Genomic DNA, 12,575 nt, shown 5'->3' with positions numbered 1-12,575 from the left:
CATGCTGCAGTCCATTGTTGCAAAGAGTCGGACATGACTGAACAACTGAACTGAACTGATGCTGTCTATTATACATTATTTTCACAGTTGTATTAAGTAGATTATTTAGTATTAGTAATAGTTGAGTTGCTTTTCATTTGTTTCTCCCTTTTATGGCTTTTGATATTCATTTTTAAAAGCATATTTACTATTATACCTCTTTTGTCTTATTGCCCCAGAACCTTTGTTTCAGTCTTGAATCATAGTAATGATAAACTCTAACCTTGTTGGTAATTTGCATGCATATACTTCTTCAACTTTGAGTATTGTTTATGCTATAAACTTCAAGTAGGTAGGTTTTGGTCTTTCCAGGTGGCACCATGGGTAAAGAATCCACCTGCAATGCAGGAGATGCAGGGAGATGTGGATTTGATCCCTAGGTCAGGAAGATCCCCTAGAGGAGGGCATGGCAACCCACTCCATATTCGTGCCTAGAGAATCCCACGGACAGAAGAACCCAGTGGGATACAGTCTATTGGGTTGCAGAGTTGGACACAACTGAAGCAACTGAGCATGCACACACAAATAGCTTTTGATAGCATTAAGCATTTTTTTAACTGAAATTGTATTTTGTGTTTATAGTATATGCTGCATACTAAGTTTTCAAATCATATATAAAATGATATCCACCAAGATAGGCACATAGACACATTATTACAATATGTTACTATAGTAACATAGTCCTTGCTAGAAATGGATTTATTGAAAAATTTTAGTAAAGGAGGGGTTTGGTCAGTAAGATAATATAACAGGCAGTATCTCACTTGTGTCTCTCCAGCTACCTGTGGATAAAAATGCCTTTGTATGAGCATTGGGATCCAAATAGGAGGTTCTGAAACCCTCATGAAGCCCAAGACTGAAGAGAAATACTTTGAGAAGACACACCATGCCCTGGTGGCAGACTTACTATGGTCCTGGCTACAGGCCCAGAAAGAGCCCCATTCCCCTGTAGACTCATCTACATCCATGTTTGGCCTTGACTGTGGCTCTAGTTCCACTCATAGAGTGACCTTGGAGGAGTAATGTGTGCCTGTGTCACAGGCAACAGACTGAAACTTATTTTACAAGGCCAGAATACCCTGATACCAAAGCCCTATGAGGCACTGCAAGAAAATAATATCCCTGGTAACCATATATGTGAAAATTCTCAGCAAAATATAGCAAGCTGAATTCAACAGCACATTTAAAGGATAATGCAGAAATATCTAATGAGATTAATCCCTAGGGTGCAAGGATAGTTCAACATATGCAAATCAGTATTTGTGAACACCACATTAATAGAATGAAGGACAAAAATTACGTGATCATCTGGGTAGAAAAAGAAAAAAACTATATTTGAAAAAAATTTAGCATCTTTTCATGACAAACTCTCAACAAATTAAGTGTAGAAGGAATATACCTTCTCATAATAAAAGCTCTATATGTCAAGTATACCGTGTGATATCTTACTCAATGGCGAAAAGCAGAAAATTTTCTTTTCAAGTTCTGGAACAACTCAGGTTTACCCAGTCTCATCACTTCTACTCAACACAATACTTAAGAGTCCTAGCCAGAGCAATTAGGCATGAAAAATAAATGAAAGACACATATATTTTAAAGGAAGAATACAAATTGTATCTGATTTCAGATGGCATGATCTTATTTGTAGAAAACCCTAAGTTCTCCACCAAAAGATATTAGAGCTAGTACACAAATTTATTTATTATAGGATACAAAATTAGTTGTGTTTCTACATACTAACAACAACTATTGGAAAAAGATATTAAGAAAACATTCCCATTATAATACAATAACATCAAAAAATAAAATAAGATAAAGTAGATACTTAGGAATAAGTTCACTAACAAAATGAAAGATCTGTACAATGAAAATTGTAAGACATAGATGAAAATAATTGAAGTAAAAAGAAATAAAAGATATTTTGAGTCCATAGGAAGAATTTGTTCAGTCACTAAATCATGTCAACTATTTGTGACCCCATGGACTGCAGCACACCAGGCTTTCCAGTCCTTCACTATCTTCTGGAATTTTCTCAAACTCATGTCCATTGAGTTGGTGATGCCATCCAATCATCTCATCCTCTGTTGCCCCCTACTCTTCCTCCCCTAAGTCTTTTCCAACATCAGGGTCTTTTCCAGTGAGTCAGCTCTTCCCATCAGGTGACCAAAGTATTGGAGCTTCAGCTTCAGTCCTTCTAGTGCCTATTCAGAGTAGATTTCCTTTAGGATTGACTGTTTTGATCTGCTTGCAGTTCAAAGGACTCTCAAGAGTCTTCTCCTGCACCACAGTTCTAAAGCATCAATTCTTTGGTGTTCAACCTCCTTTATGGTCCAGCTTTCACATCCATACATGACTACTGAAAAACCATAGCTTTGGCTAGATGGACCTTTGTGGGCAAACAGATGTTTCTGCTTTTTAATACATTGTCTAAGTTTGTCATAGCTTTTCTTCCAAGGAGCAAGAGTCTTTTAATTTCATGGCTGAAGTCACTGTCCACAGTGATTTTGGAGCCCAAGAAAATAAAATCTGTCACTGCTTTCACTTTTTTCCCAGGCATTTGCCATGAAGTGATGGGACTAGATGCCAGGATCTTACTTTTTTGAATGCTGAGTTTTAATCCATCTTATTTGCTGTCTTCTTTTATCCTCATCAAGAGGTTGTTTAGTTCCTCTTCTCTTTCTGCCATTAGAGTAGTATCATCTGCATATCTGAGGTTATTTCTCCTGGCAACCTTGATTCCAGAAGAATTAATATTGTTAAATGCCCGTACTGTCAAAGTAATCTACAGAATTGATGGAATCTCTTTCTAAATTCTGATGGTATTTTTCACAGAAAAAAAGAAGGAAAAGGAAAAAAAAAAAACTAAAATGAGATAACAAAAGACTTTTTTTTTTTAGTTTCTGCTGTCCAATGAAGTAAATCAGCTATATGTATACATATACCCACCTTCTCTTTGAACTCCCTTGTACTGTCTTCATCCCACCCATCTAGGTCAGGGAGCACTGAGCTGAGCTCTCTGTGTGTTATAGCAGGTTACTCTATTTTACATATGGTAGCGTATTTATGTCAAACCTAAACTCACAATTCATCCCACAATTCATCACAATTTCCTTTCCTTCACTGTCTCCTGACATCCATTCTCAATGTCTGTGTCTCTATTCCTGCCCTGGAACTAGATTTTTATAGATTCAACACATATTTATTAATGTGTGATATTTGTTTTTCTCTTTCTTATTTATTCCATGCTGTATGACACATTCTATTTCCACCCACATTTCTACAGGTGACCTAATTTGTTCCTTTTTATGACTAAGTAATATTCCATTGTATATATGACAAACATGATTTCAGGTTGAAAACTGCACCATTGTATGAAAAATATCAGACTAGGTAGTAAAGGCAGGCTAAAGCAATTGACTAAATATATGAATGTTTACCAGACTTCCCAGATGGTGCTAGTGTTAGAGAACCTACTTGCCAATGCAGGTGATGTAAGAGACACAGGACCATCACTGGGCTGGGTAGAGCCCCTGGAGGAGGGCATGGCAACCTACTCCAGTATTCTTGCCTGGAGAATCCCATGGACAAAGGAGCCTGGCAGGCTGCAGTCCATGGGGTCACAAAGAGTTGGATATGACTGAAGTGACTTAGCATGCACACATGAATGTTTACCAGAACAATTATACTGTTATGCTGTTTATTCTCAAATGGTCAATATAAAACGTTTTAAAGTTAATCAGTATTAACTGGGCTTTTAAATACACTGAGCTATATTATATTTATTTATTTTGTCCAAGGTAATATAGTTCTTCAAAATAAGTTTGCTCCCACTTTCCTCATCTGATACAATTATATTATTTGTCACAAACAACAAGCATCATGTAGGGAAAAGAGAGTCTCTTACATTTTCTGTGATACTCTGTGATGCTTTCTCTGTCATTGGCATGAATCAAGTTGTAAACTTCCTGACAAAGTCAATGTGAACAAGCGAACTCAATTTAATGTTTGGTTGAAGATGTTCTTGGCCTACCTCAGAGGTCAAGGTGGGGTAATCCTTTTAACTTCCATGGCAAGTTTGAGGAGGGGTGAATTTGAAAGCAAAAAATAAAGAGATATTTGGGGAAAAATGCAGAAATGAAAGCTTTGGAGGACATTGAGACATTTTCATCATGCTCTTTCCAAAGTCATCATATACAATTCTCCTCAACTCTCAAATCTGTAGCTCCTCGGTTTCTTTATTACACCAGAGTTCTTTCTCTATTTACATGTATGATTGAGCCTCCTCATCTTTTAGTTTTTACACCTCAGAGAGACCTTCCATAGCTGTCTTGTATATGTAGACTCCCCTTGCCCTCCACCACTCTTAATTTTTAACAAAATCTTGTGTTGTTTCCTATAAACCATACATCACAGTTTGATTTCTAAATTAGCTTTACATCAGACTTGTGTAAAAACGTGTACTTGTGTTTGTTTTTTGTCTATTTCTCCTTGTATAAAATATGTTCCACAAGAGTATAGGCTTTGCAACTTTTTTCAGAACTCCAGAACCTGATATAGTGTCAGATAACTAGGAGAGGCTTGTAGGTACTTTTTAATTAATTGATGATAATATTGTTGTCTATAATTAACCATGGGAGAAGACGTGTGAAAGTCATGTACCTCTATATTATAGGCAAAGAAAAGTAACCAGAATTTATAGTCCATGAATATTAAAAACCTAAAAAATCAAGCTGAAAGGCAAAATATACAATACAAAACAAGGAAATAATGCAAGATATTTATATACATGAATATGTTGGCACTAGAATGGGCCTTACTGAATATTATCTAGTGCAATTCCCATGTTAAGTAATTACAAAAATAAATACATAAGAGTAATAAATGACTGAGCTTTGCAAATAGGCTTACCTGTCTCAGAAAAGTCTTACTAATATAGTACACAGACTTGTTATAGGAACAGGCTGTGTATATCCTAATCTATTTCAATAATGTATTTTATTTATATATATTATACTTTCACATATTAATTCAGTTTATCTCTAGTTATGTAACTTGCATGCTTCTGTGTGTTTTTGAGTTTTGAGTGGAGTTAATACATTATATATCTCTATTTGAGCATGACTTATATTGCTCTGTTTTAGCCATAGACTCTTTTCCTTTCTTATCATTAAAATTGTGCTAAAATAAAATTAATCTAACTCAATTCAAATTTACCTAAAAGAATATACAATAGTACAAGAATATACAAATAATACAAGAATATACAATAATACAAAAAGAGTTGTTACACTCAGGTAATATCTATTAGTGCCAAAGAATTGATGCTTTTGAACTGTGGTGCTGGAGGAGACTCTCGAGAGTCCCTTGGACTGCAAAGAGATCCAACCAGTCCATCCTAAAGGGGACAATAATAGCAAATGAAGCAACTGACAAACAACTAATCTCAAAAATATACAAGCAACTCCTACAGCTCAACTCCAGAAAAATAAATGACCCAATCAAAAAATGGGCCAAAGAACTAAATAGACATTTCTCCAAAGAAGACATACAGATGGCTAACAAACACATGAAAAGATGCTCAACATCACTCATTATCAGAGAAATGCAAATCAAAACCACTATGAGGTACCATTTTACACCAGTCAGAATGGCTGCGATCCAAAAGTCTACAAGTAATAAATGCTGGAGAGGGTGTGGAGAAAAGGGAACCCTCTTACACTGTCGGTGGGAATGCAAACTAGTACAGCCACTATGGAGAACAGTGTGGAGATACCTTGAAAAACTGGAAATAGAACTGCCTTATGATCCAGCAATCCCACTGCTGGGCATACACACTGAGGAAACCAGAATTTAAAGAGACATGTGTACCCCAATGTTCATCGCAGCACTGTTTATAATAGCCAGGACATGGAAGCAACCTAGATGTCCATCAGCAGATGAATGGATAAGCAAGCTGTGGTACATATACACAATGGAGTATTACTCAGCCATTAAAAAGAATATATTTGAATCAGTTCTAATGAGGTGGATGAAACTGGAGCCTATTATACGGAGTGAAGTAAGCCAGAAAGAAAAACACCAATACAGTATACTAACGCATATATATGGAATTTAGAAAGATGGTAACAATAACCCTGTGTACGAGACAGCAAAAGAGACAGTGATGTATAGAACAGTCTTATGGACTCTGTGGGAGAGGGAGAGGGTGGGAAGATTTGGGAGAATGGCATTGCAACATGTAAAATATCATGTATGAAACGAGTTACCAGTCCAGGTTCAATGCACGATACTGGATGCTTGGGGCTAGTGCACTGGGACGACCCTGAGGGATGCTATGGGGAGGGAGGAGGGAGGAGGGTTCAGGATGGGGAACACATGTATACCTGTGGTGGATTCATTTTGATATTTGGCAAAACTAATACAATTTTGTAAAGTTTAAAAATAAAATAAAATTGTAGTTGGAAAAAAAAAGAAGTAAAACAAACAAAAAAAAATTTAAAAAATAAAAAAAAAATAAAGGAGACCAGTCCTGGGTGTTCATTGGAAGGACTGATGCTGAGGCTGAAACTCCAATACTTTGGCCACCTCATGTGAAGAGTTGACTCATTGGAAAAGACCCTGATGCTGGGAGGTATTGGGGGCAGGAGGAGAAGGGGACGAGAGAGGATGAGATGGCTGGATGGCATCACCAACTCGATGTACATGAGTTTGGGTGAATTCCAGAAGTTAGTGATGGACAGGAAGGCTTGGCATGCTGCAATTCATGGGGTCGCGAAGAGTTGGACACGACTGAGCGACTGAACTGAACTGAACTGAACTGAGCTCTAAAAATTACCACTTTAAAAATATACTTATCCTTTTTCCTGAGAATGAGAAGAGTGACAGGAGTTGCCCATAATCTCACTGTCTTGGTTCTAGATCCCCCAAACTATTATTCTGTTTTGTATTCCAAATTTATTTCCCATTTCTCCTCAAAATTATCCTTTGAACACAGAGGTCAGTCTGTTATATGTCAGTTTCTTTTCTTCAAGTGTCACTTTCTCCTTGAAAGTTTTTTGTTTCGCTTTGTTTTTCATTTCTTACTGACTTCTGGTCTCACTAGCAATTTCCAGTATTATTTTCTCTAGGTGCAATATATGCAGTTATATTTAGTTTTCATATCTCCACTGAAACTCAAGTATAACAGCCACAGTGATCAATTGTGTATTTCCAAGTCATTCAAAGTTATAGAAAATAATTTAATAACATAAAATCTTACCTTCTGAAAGAATGGCTCACCAGTGCTTCTTTGTACCCAAGGATACCCTTTTCACAAAATACAAACTTCCAATACTCACAGTATCAAGGTCTCAAGCTAACTGATTATTCTTCTAAAGCAGGGCTACATTTCAGATTGCTGTTTTAACAGATGGTTAAGATAAAAGGAGAATAGGGATAAATGTTTCATATGGAGTGATTCTTTTTCTCAGCTACTTTACCTGCTAAACTTACTTTCTAAGAGTGTAGGCCTCCAGGGCAAGGACTTGTCTTCTTTATGCCTTTTGCGTGGCTGCAACAAATGATAAGTAACAATGTTTAACACATTATGGTAACACAGTGCATTTCTTTAGTATAGAGTATTTTTTCAGTCTATACATTTAACTTTATCCAGAATTTACTCCATGTTATTTATTTATTTTTTTTAAGTTGGCTATCTTATATTAAGCAGTGAGGTAAAGTCAGATGAATTTTCTTTTACAGGGCCCTGTTTTAATGACCTATTAATTTGAAACAACTTGAGAGGAAAGTTTAAAATTCTATTAGAAGAATTCCTTATGCACTACTAATAACTAAAAACATGGTTTTGTTTCTTATTGGTTCTTCATTTAATTACAGTTAAACATGTTTATACAATTCATTGTGTGATGTACAGTGTAAAAATGTAAAAGATGATCCTTCTTATTTTCCTGCTTTTAAAGTATCTAGATTTTTCCTAACATAAGTAAATTTATAATTGATGTGGAATATATGTAGAGACTTTCAATATTTCATTACACATTAATTTAGTAAGAGGTAGTTAAGAATATGACTAGCACTACTTAGGGATTGGTTCATTTTAGAGATTTATATTAATGGATATTCTTAAACTTTATTCATGCTTTATCTATTATAGTATTCCCCAATGATTGCATGAGTAAAAAGAGAATCTTCAGAAGCAAAGTCATAAGACTATTAGATACTCAAAGAAAGACTACTTTTGGCATGGAATAGGTTGATTACAATATACATTAATTATGTTAAAGATATTAGGGAGACTTCACTAGTGGTCCAAAGGTTAAGACTCTGAGTTCCCAATGCATGGGGCATGGGTTCTACCTCTGGTCAGTCTGGTCAGGGAACTAAGATCCCACTGCTAAGATCTTACATGCTCCATGGCATGGTTAAAAAAAAAAAAAAAGTTAGGTAGATAAAGGAAGGAAGTAAATAGAAGTCTGTCCAAATTTCATGCTTTTTATATAGCATCTTAGCTACAGTGGATATAAATCAATAAATACATGCATACCTGAACACAGGAAGTATACAAAAGTAATTTTAGTATTATACTTATTATATTATTATCATTTGTTTTTCTTTTAATGATTTGCTCCCTTCCAAATACCTTCTATTTACCTACCTATTTATCATCTAATTTTCTCTCTACAGGGTCAAAGATTTAGCTGGAAATAGGAATCTACACTCAAATAAAATATAGAAACCCCCTTTGTCTGCAAGGAATATATTCCAGTACCCCCAGTGGATGCTTGAAATGGATGATTGTACCAGATGCTACATGTCCTGTGTTTTTCTCTTATGCATACAAACCTATGATGCAGTTTAATTTATGAATGAAGCACAGTGAGAGAACATCTGAGTTCCCGACATCACTACTCATGTGCTCCAGGGCCATAATTAAGTAAAATAAGGGTTACTTGAACACAAGCACTGACTGTGAAACTTGGAAGGTGATCTGATGACTGAGACAGCCACTAAGTGACTAATGGGTGGGTAGCATATTCAGCATGGATACACTGGACAGAGGGATGATTCACATCCTGGGAGCAACAGGGTGGGATGGTGTGAGATTCATCATGCTACTCAAAATGGCCTGCGATTTAAAACTTATAAATTGCTTATTTCTGGAATTTTCCATTTACTATTTTCAAATCTTGGTCGATCACAGGTAACTGAAAGCACAAAAAGCAAGCCCGTGGAGAAGGGGGACTACTGTAGAAAGGCCAACAATACTGTTCATCTTAATGAAAATTCTTAGTTTTCCTAAAATGGATGGCTCACAATGATCCCACATGAAATATTTCATGACATAGATGTACTTCTCAATAAGTTCAGCATCTGAGATGTTAATTCTTTATACTTCAATGATAATTTAGAAAGAAGCAAATTCCATAAACTGTTGTTGCAATTAGATACCTCCCACTACACATGAATCTTTAATATCAGATTGTTTTATCTGCATCAAGAAACTCATGCTTTTCTACCCATAAGTGGAACAAAATAAAGTTTACTGACATTTATTGTTTTTATTTTTTTGAATATTCTATTTACTTGGTCCCTCAATACATTTCTGATATGTCCTAGTAAGTACTGTATTTTCCCTCTATTTTATTTCATTGCAATATAGTTTGTTTTTAAAATGCTTTTCTTCAAAAACAAAGCAGTGCCAGTATACTGAAAAACAGTAAACTGCTAAGGATGTTGTATGTTGCTGGTCTGTTCTCAGAAGGCCAGAAGGCCATGGAAAGGTCTGCATTTGGGAGAGCTATAGCTGCAGATTGTACTATACTCTCTGGATCCAAAAGCACTAGGAAACATACCGAAAACAAGCCAATCAGCAATCATATCCTATGGTGCTGTTAGGATTTGACTACATTCTGCAACATGTACTATTTATTCCTTTGTGGCTTCTCTTTATGTCCTGGTGAAGCTTTATACCCATACTGACAGACAAATTTTGTGCACAAAGAAAGCAAAATCATGACTTAATGTAGATTTGTATTTCCTAAGGGTCAAGTTTCCTGAGGCTCAAGTTGCCTTTGAGGAAATAGACAATAAATATTAGCATGTGATTAGGATACAATGGAGTCATTTGGTATCATTAAGGAAGATACATACAGTATTGCAACTGGAGAGGCACTGTTCCTTGTTTGTAGGAAAGGTCACTTGAATAAACTGTAGTCAGGGATATGTTGGGGCTTTTAAGGTATTTGAAGAAAACAATGATTATCTGGATAAAAACCTTGGATAAAAATCCTGAATAAAACTGATTCTGTTAGCAGCACCATTTCCAGGAAAAGATAGTTATACTATTAAAAATCTCCTTGATACTCATAACAAACAAACTGATTATTGTAAGCTTCACAAAGCCAAATTTCACTTTCATTATGGAATGAATCGGTGAAAGCCAGAGATACATATCAATGCCTTATAGATGTCTTTTTTTTTAATTTTTTTATTATTATTTTTTTTTACTTTACAATATTGTATTGGTTTTGCCATACATCAACATGCATATAAATAAAAATTTAAAAATAAGTATATATGTATAGGGTAATCTTGAATTCAGTTCAGTTCAGTCGCTCAGTCGTGTCCGACTCTTTGCGACCCCAAAATCGCAGCATGCCAGGCCTCCCTGCCCATCACCAACTCCTGGAGTTCACTCAAACTCACGCCCATTGAGTCGGTGATGCTATCCAACCATCTCATCCTCTGTCGTCCCCTTTTCCTCCTGCCCTCAATCCCTCCCAACATCAGGGTGCTTTCCAATGAGTCAACTCTTCGCATGAGGTGGCCAAAGTACTGGAGTTTCAGCCTCAGCATCAGTCCTTCCAATGAACACCCAGGACTGGTCTCCTTTAGGATGGGCTGAATGGATCTTCTTGCAGTCCAAGGGACTTGCAAGAGTCTTCTCCAACACCACAGTTCAAAAGCATCAATTCTTTGGCGCTCAGCCTTCTTCACAGTCCAACTCTCACATCCATACACGACCACTGGAAAAACCGTAGCCTTTCCTAGATGGACCTTTGTTGGCAAAATAATATCTCTGCTTTTTAATATTCTATCTAGGTCGGTCATAACTTTCCTTCCAAGGAGTAGACATCTTTTAAATTCATGGCTGCAGCTAATAGTTTAAATCAATTCTAGCTGAAATAACTCTTGAGTGTAAATGATAATTCAATGCTTTTATGACTAAATTCTTATTCTATAAGTTAGTGACATATTTTGTGTTCTATTGATCACACACTGAGATTTCGAAAAAAATGATTTATAGCATGTGTTTCCTACCTTATGATCTGGTTTATTTGACTTCAACACTATAAGATTGTCTGAAAGCTTATTTCTGTTTTTTGAGATTCTGTTTTGATGTGGTGGCAACATGTTTTTAAGGAAGGAGAGAGACAATAACATAATTGCTGGACAGGATGAAGTAACAGAATTCAAGTGAATATCAGTTTGAAGTCACTGAACAATTTGTGTTGATATAAGATAAAAATCTCAATAAAGATATTAGAATTATGAGAATTCAAATTCAAAATATCACACTGAAGAAATATTTCAAAATTTCAGGAGGAAACTGAACATACACATTTTAAAGCAATGAATTTTTATGCACGAATATGTGTGAAAATGTAAATGTTTAGCTGATAATCTAACATATTAAGTTATTAAAAAGAAAAATGTCTAGAATATTTTTAGTAATGTTGGGGGCGCATGTAATTTGCTCGATTCTGTCTTGTTACAACAAAAATTTAAAGTGATGGACGGACCAGTGTTAAAGACCCATGTAATTTCCTCAGACAGACCAATGTTACAGCTCTGTGTTACAGCTCAATTTTATTTATAAAGCAAAGGTGAATACATCCTTGAGGTGTGAGGGTGGGCTGACCCAAAAGACGTGAAGAGAAGTCCCCAGCCCAATTTTGGCTCCTCTTTTATATTTTTTTTTTTCCCCCTCCCTCTGGGCCTACCCTGTGTAAATTGGGCTAGCCAGGAGTGCTGTTTGTTCTACCTGAGGTCCTCATTCCAGTCTTCAGACCTTCCTTTGTTTTATTTTCGCAGGCTTTTCCCTTCCTAGTCTTTTAGCCACCACCACTCTGGACTCCATTTTCCTATTCTAACTACCTAACAGTAACATAAATATTATAACAGAATTTTAATAAGCTGTGATAGGATGCACATATTTATGTCTACCCATCCAACTTTCACAATTCATATATATATATATATATATATATATATATATATATAAAAGACTAAATGTTCATAGATAGATACAGGAAACAAAAATGACCACAGATGAGAAATGCTAATCAAGTTTGCCAAAGAAAGTAAATGTACAAATAATAAGTGACATAGGGTTTGCTGTATCTATCTGAAGTGCCTAAATGAGTGTCCAAGATAAGGTGGAGAATAGTCCAAGAATCCCATAGGTTTCTTCCAGAGAATTCCTTCCAAATGCTCAGTGACTTGGGACCAATGCATCTGTCTGGAAGAATGTGTGC

General features: G+C 35.9%; 1 pseudogene; it reads left to right on the top strand.

The window, feature by feature from the left end:
• Nucleotides 1-882: 882 nt before the first annotated feature.
• The window catches only part of LOC528043 (UDP-GalNAc:beta-1,3-N-acetylgalactosaminyltransferase 2-like), a 76,860-nt pseudogene continuing 65,167 nt past the window's right edge, over nucleotides 883-12,575 (top strand).

The sequence above is a fragment of the Bos taurus genome, chromosome 9 (genome assembly GCF_002263795.3).
Source record: "Bos taurus isolate L1 Dominette 01449 registration number 42190680 breed Hereford chromosome 9, ARS-UCD2.0, whole genome shotgun sequence".
NCBI classification, from domain to species: Eukaryota; Metazoa; Chordata; class Mammalia; order Artiodactyla; family Bovidae; genus Bos; species Bos taurus.
The sequence above is the reverse complement of the archived record's forward strand: the minus strand, read 5'-3'. Positions and strand labels throughout refer to the sequence as shown.